The sequence below is a fragment of the Tupaia chinensis genome, unplaced genomic scaffold (assembly GCF_000334495.1).
Source record: "Tupaia chinensis unplaced genomic scaffold, TupChi_1.0 Scaffold000335_1, whole genome shotgun sequence".
Lineage (NCBI taxonomy): Eukaryota > Metazoa > Chordata > Mammalia > Scandentia > Tupaiidae > Tupaia > Tupaia belangeri.
Genome location: NW_006159829.1, coordinates 2,782,081 through 2,788,225, shown reverse-complemented (window position 1 = coordinate 2,788,225; position 6,145 = coordinate 2,782,081). Strand labels below are relative to the sequence as shown.

At 47.1% G+C, this 6,145-nt stretch overlaps 1 protein-coding gene across 5 annotated transcripts in view; it reads right to left on the bottom strand.

Moving 5' to 3' along the window:
- The window catches only part of TRAPPC9 (trafficking protein particle complex subunit 9), a 635,544-nt gene that overhangs the window by 594,295 nt on the left and 35,104 nt on the right, over positions 1-6,145 (bottom strand). The window lies entirely within an intron of this gene.

Here is a 6,145-nt window from a genome sequence, read left to right as displayed (position 1 = left end):
CTCATAAAAAATTTAAAAATAATAGAATAAATTTTTAAAAAGTCTCATTATTTTAAAAGGTTATAACTAGGGCCAGCAAGTGTGGTGGGGGTCAAGGCACTGGACTTCTACGTGGTCGGCTGTGGGTTGGGTCTCGGACCTGGCAGCCTGAAAATCACACAAGGCACATGCACGTGCGTGCCCCAGCCCCAGGGGAATGAGGGAGAGCGACTGCAGCGTGGCCAGGGGGTGACTTATCTCCCTCTCGTCGTTTCTGTCTCTCTCCAGCAAGCACACATGCCTCATAGCAGAAAAAATCAAAGTAAAAATACAAACACACAAAATTGTATCCAACAGGGAACTAACAACACCCACCACATGAAAGGTAACCCTTTTCCTTCACTCTCGCTGTCAGGATTCGGGGCACATATGCATACAGGCCTGGAATGGTTCTCAAGCCACTAGGTCAGGATTCGAACCACAGGGACAGTCCAATTACTGCATCACAAGGACAGGGTTTTTTTGTTTGCTTTGAAGGGATTTTTGTTGGTTTGAGGGTTTTGATATAGGGCAATGAGCAAGCCATGGGCACTGCTGAATGAATGAAGTGATAGGGAAGCCCCAGGAGCACAAATTTCAAAGAGGAAAAGCCATCCGAGGCCTTCCCATGTCGTACTGGACAGCGGAGCCTCCTCCAGTCTCTCGGTGTATTTACACCCAACTACGGTGGACGCACAGGGATTGACTATGAGGACCGAGAGCCGACTCAATGTAACTTTGCTCTGATTTCTAATTCAAACGTGCCCGGGGGCGTCCTAAGGCAGGCACTCCAGCAGGCAGAGCCTTGGAGTCCTGCTCCCTAACGCCAACACACGTGGGCATGGCACGGGCCGACAGCAGGAAGCCTCCAGGTGAGGGATCCCGCCCACGGACTGTAAAGCGGAGCGCAGGCTGCTGTCCCACTCACAGTCGTGAGCAGACGCCAGGTGCCAGCGGGCGGTGACTCTAGTGTGGCGATCACTCTTCCTGGCTGTAAGTGACTCACCCAGTTTCACTGAGAGCTTCTTTGTCTTCTGTGGCTACAGTCGACACTAACGAGATGCTCCCATCATGCACACACCCAGCATTTTGTGAGGACTTCTCTTATGCCAGGCTCTTACGGATGAAGACAGGACCCAGACACGTGCAAGGAGACAGATAAAGATGCTAATTCTCCCCAAGTTGATATAGATTTCATGCGATGCTGATTGGAAGTCCTGCCAGCTTTTTAATGGAATGTAGCAAGCTCCTTTCTGGTCATGAATAAAACAGCTAAGAAACTCCTGCAGAGCCACCAGCAGGGGGCAGTGTTTGTCCCACAAGACAGCAAGACCAGGTGGAACTGCATATGGGGGACAGGATTTCTTAGGGTGATGAAAATGTTCTAAAATTGACTGGTGACATTTGTGCAACTTGCTCTGCAAATGCACTGAAAACCATCACGTTGCACACTGACACTGGTGTGCTATATGATTTGTGAATTTCATCTCCATAAAACTGAAACAAAATAAAAACAGGGCCAGCCTCATGGCCTAGTGGCTAAGGGAAATGGACCACACAGGGCCAATGGTGTGGTCCCATTCTCAAACCTGGTGGCTTGAAAATACACTAAAAGTATATGTATGCATGCACAAAATCCCAAAAGGGTGGAGAAATGGAGAAGCAATTGCAGTGTGACAATATCCCTTGGGGGGGTGGTCTCTCTGCCTCTATCTCTGTCTCTGTCTCTCTCTAGTAAGTGCACATACCCTCTAGCAAATTATAAAAGAAAATAAAAATTTAAAACAACCATATGAAAAGATACAACCAAGGGGACAGCAGGTGGCGTGGCAGTTAAGGCGCTGGGCCCCACATGGCCAGCGTGGTTCTAATCCCAGACTTTGTGGCTTGCTTTCTCACTTTCCTTCTCTCTCTAGTAAGCACACATGCCCTATAGCAAATTTTTGAAATAATACAAATTAATTTTTTGTTAAAAAAAAAAAAGGTGCTGACAGGGACCAGCAGTTGACATAATGACTATATTGCTGGACTCCCATGTAGTCAACCATGGTTCGAGTCCCGGACCCGGTAGCTTAAACTCACGCAGGGTGCATGTTCATGAGTGCCCGAGATCTCAAGAGGAGAATGGAGAAGAAGGGATTGCAGCGTGGCCATCCTCCCTGGGGGGTGATTTCTCGCTTTCTATCTCTCTGTCTCTGTCTTTCTGGCGAGCACATGTGCCCTGTAGCAAAAACCTCTCCAAAATAAATTTTTTAATAAAAAATGAAAGGTGCCGACGGTGGTACAGCTGTGAAACACAATGCTCTGAGGCTGGCCCAAACGCGGGCTGCAGGTTCGTGTCAGACTTCCCTGAGTACACCACACGCGGGGCCATGATCAGGCTGGCTGAAGCAGGGTGTGGGTTCCAGGATCGAAGCCCTGTCAGGGGAGCTGTATCTCTGGCCCTCACTCCCTCTCCATCTCTTATGGAATAGATGAATAAGCAGCACAGTTCTGGCACAGGGGAAGATAGACCAACAGCCCCGACCCACGCACTCGAGGAGACTTGACACCTGCAGCCACCATCACAGAGCAGCAGAAGGTGGACCCACCAGGACGAGCGGTGACCCATGAGTACGGAAAACAGATGCAACTCAGTCGGCATATGAGAAAAACGCAAAAGCCGCAGACATCTCTGAGGAGTAGACTCGGAAGCCAGCACATGCACAGATGCCCCACGTTGGAGCTGGCAGGTGGTGTGGTGGTTAGGGGTGCTGGACTCCCACATGGCCTACCGCAGTTCAAGTCCCAGACCTGGTGGCTTGCTCTCTCACTTTCCTTTTCTCTTTCACTCTCTCTCTCCGGTCAAATAAGTAATAATAATAATAACAACAACAAATAAATAATTCTTTAAAGAAAAAAAAAAAGAAAGAAAGATGCCCCACCTCAAAGACAATCAGGAAAAAGCAGCCACCTTCACAGTGAGGGACCATGTCACACCTACCAGGTCGACCAGAACAGGTTTTTGGATTTTTTTAAAAAGAATTATTTCGGGGCCGGCAGGTACTGTAGTGGTTGAGGCACTGGACTCCCACGTGGCCAACCACAGTTCGAGTCCCAAACCTGGTAGCTTGCTTTCTCGCTGTTCCTTTCTCTCTGTCACTCTCTGGTCAAAACTGAAGAATAATAATAAACAAAATTAAAAATAAATCTTTTAAAAGAATTATTTTATTTAATTTTATCGTTATTATTATTATTATTATTATTTTAACTTGACCAGAGAGAGAGCAAGAAAGTGAGAAAGCAAGTCTCCAGGTCTGGGACCATGGCTGGCCATGTGGGAGTCCAGAGCCTTTAACCAGCATGCCACCTGCCGGCTCAGAACGGGTTTATTATAGCAGAATAAACATCTTACAGCATACAGCTCTGTGGCACTGCCTACGTTCTTCCCACTGTGCGAGCCTCACCCTGCATCTCCAGAACTTTCTCCGCTGACTAAACAAGTTCCGTACCCTCAGTACTAACTCTGCATGGCCCCACACCCAGCACCGACCATTCAACCTTCTGTTTCTACAGCTTGGACTGCTCTAGGGACCTCATCTAAGCGAAATTCTGCAGGGCTGTCCTGTGGAACTGGCTCATTGCACCTCGCAGTGTCTTCAAGAGCGCCACCTCCAGGAGGCGCCAAAACGCCTTCCCTTTGCAAAGCTGAGTAGCCGTCGCGTCTGGATACAGAATGGTTCTGGCTCCTCATCCCTGCAGGGACCAGGGTGGCTGGTACTTTCTGGCTACAGTGAATGACGTTGCTATGAACACAAGTGCACAGACAAAAACGCGTAAGTATGAAAACACCGGGGCCAGCAGGTGGCGTGGAGATCAAGGCACTGGATCCCACACGGCTGACCGTGCAGTTGGAGTCCCAGACCCAGGAGCTTAAAAAGTACACCTCCCGCGTGAGCACGCATGCCCAAAATCTTGAGAGTGGAGAAAGAATTGTGGTATGGCTAGCCCCCTGCGTCTCACCTTCCCTCTCTCTCCGTCTCTGACTCTGGCAAACACAAAAACTATAAGAAAGAGAAAAGAGAAAACACCAGTTCTTTTTTTTTAAAGGATATTTTATAGATTTCAAATGGTATATGCATATATATATATCAAACGGAGCACATTACATGTTTGTACATATTCAGATCTTTTTCCAGGTTAAAAAGGAAGGTCTGACTTCAAGGTGCTTGCAGTCTAGTTCTTAGCAGGCTAGCTTTAGAGCCCAGCCTGAGTCTTCTAGCAATAGTTATGCGGCTACTCCTCAGTACCCTTCTCCAATGAGGAAAAAAAGATGCGTGAGAAGGTCAAGTGCGTTTTAGAAGCAGGCCTGCCTGAAGAGAGTGGACAGTGGTCTTGGACACAGGTCTGAGGACAGGAGGTGTTCAATTTCTCTCATCTGAAGTAAAATGAGAAAAATAAGAATAACGTGTGAGTTTTTCATAGAAATTAAATTGAGCAAGTGCTTTATTAATGTTAACTATAATTATCATTTCTTTGTAGGTTATGAACTTTCTTTTTTATGCTAAAACATGCTTCTATAAACATGGTGAGAGTTGATGGTGCTTGTTTTCAATGACTCTCTGGGCAAAAATAAAAAACTGGCATCCCTATTACGTCCTCCAACATTTTGTTTAAAGAATTACTTATTCAATTGTGTTTTTTTTAATTTGCTATAGGACACATGCACTGACCAGAGAGTGAGAGAGAGAGAAACAGAGAGACAGAAGACGAGAAAGTGAGAAAGCAGGTCACTAGGTCCAGGACTCAAACCATGGTTGACCATGTGGGAAACCAGTGCCTTAACCTCCATGCGACTTGTTGGGCCCACCCCCCATTCTCTTATTTTACCAGTCTATGCGATCTAACCACTAGGTCATCCTGGACTAAATAACCTGTGTCCCTTCCGGTTCTAACTAGGTCCAAATGGCTACAGACAACCCCATGCCATGGCTCAGGAAGCCATATGGCCCAAAGGTTTCCCAGCAGCTGAAAATCAGAGCGAACTTCATGCTCACTTCACCCCAGATCCAAAGTATGCGTCTAACACAGGCAGCGACAGGTCTCGTACATGGCGGGGGAGGAGGCCTGAGGCTCCTGCACAGCGTGTCATGTTCAGACTCCACAAGAACCCTAACGGGCATTGCCATGTCACACCGTACCAAGAACCCCAGGTCGTAACCTGCTCAAGGCCTCCTAACACTAGGTGACAACCTGGAAGTCAAGTTCCAGGCCACGCTTCTCTACTGATTTCTTTAAGGGAGAACTTGATGAAACAAGGCCCAGCACTAAGCCCATCCAGGCGTCTGACACTAAGCTAGAGATATTAAAACATTAAAATAAAAAATTCTACTTAGTAGTTCCTCAAAAAGTTACCATAACATCAACAGTTCTATTCTTAAGTATATGCCCCAAAGACCTGAAATCCACACACACAAAAAAAATAATCACGTGCCATGAAAGCACCCGGCAGCATGAGTCATAACAGCCAAGAAGCGGAAACGTTAAGTGTCCACCAACCACCAAAGAGCTACACAAACTGTGGTACATCCATCCACGTGAGGGAATATTACACAGCCATGAAAAGGAACAAAGCGCAGGGCCATGAGTCCTGAAAACACTGCAGAAACAAGTCACACACAAAGGCTATGCGTCATATGGTACAGCCGATAGAGGTGTTGGGAACATGCAAATCGGGGGGAGGGGGGTGGTTAGCATGCTGTTTCTTCAGGGGTAACAAGATGTTCTGAGATAGCAATGGTTGCTCAACCAGGAATATGCTAAATATCAGGAAATCACATGCTTTAAACAAGTGGATTTCACAGCAGATGAATAGCGTCTCAACAAAGCTGTTATTTAAAAAAAAAAAAAAATTGTTTATGGGGCTGGATCCATAGCATGGTGGTTAAGCACTGTGCAAAGGAAGCTGGGCCCCACATGGCTGGCCAGGGTTCAAGTGTGACCCTGGTGGCTTACACACTGCAGCACATGTGCCCAGATCCTGAGGGGGTGGAGAAATGGCGGGAGAAGGGCTGTGATGTGCTGGGCCCCACTAGAGGTATTTTCTCCCGTCCTCTCTAGTTTTTTAGTGTCTCTCGTTTAAAAAGGG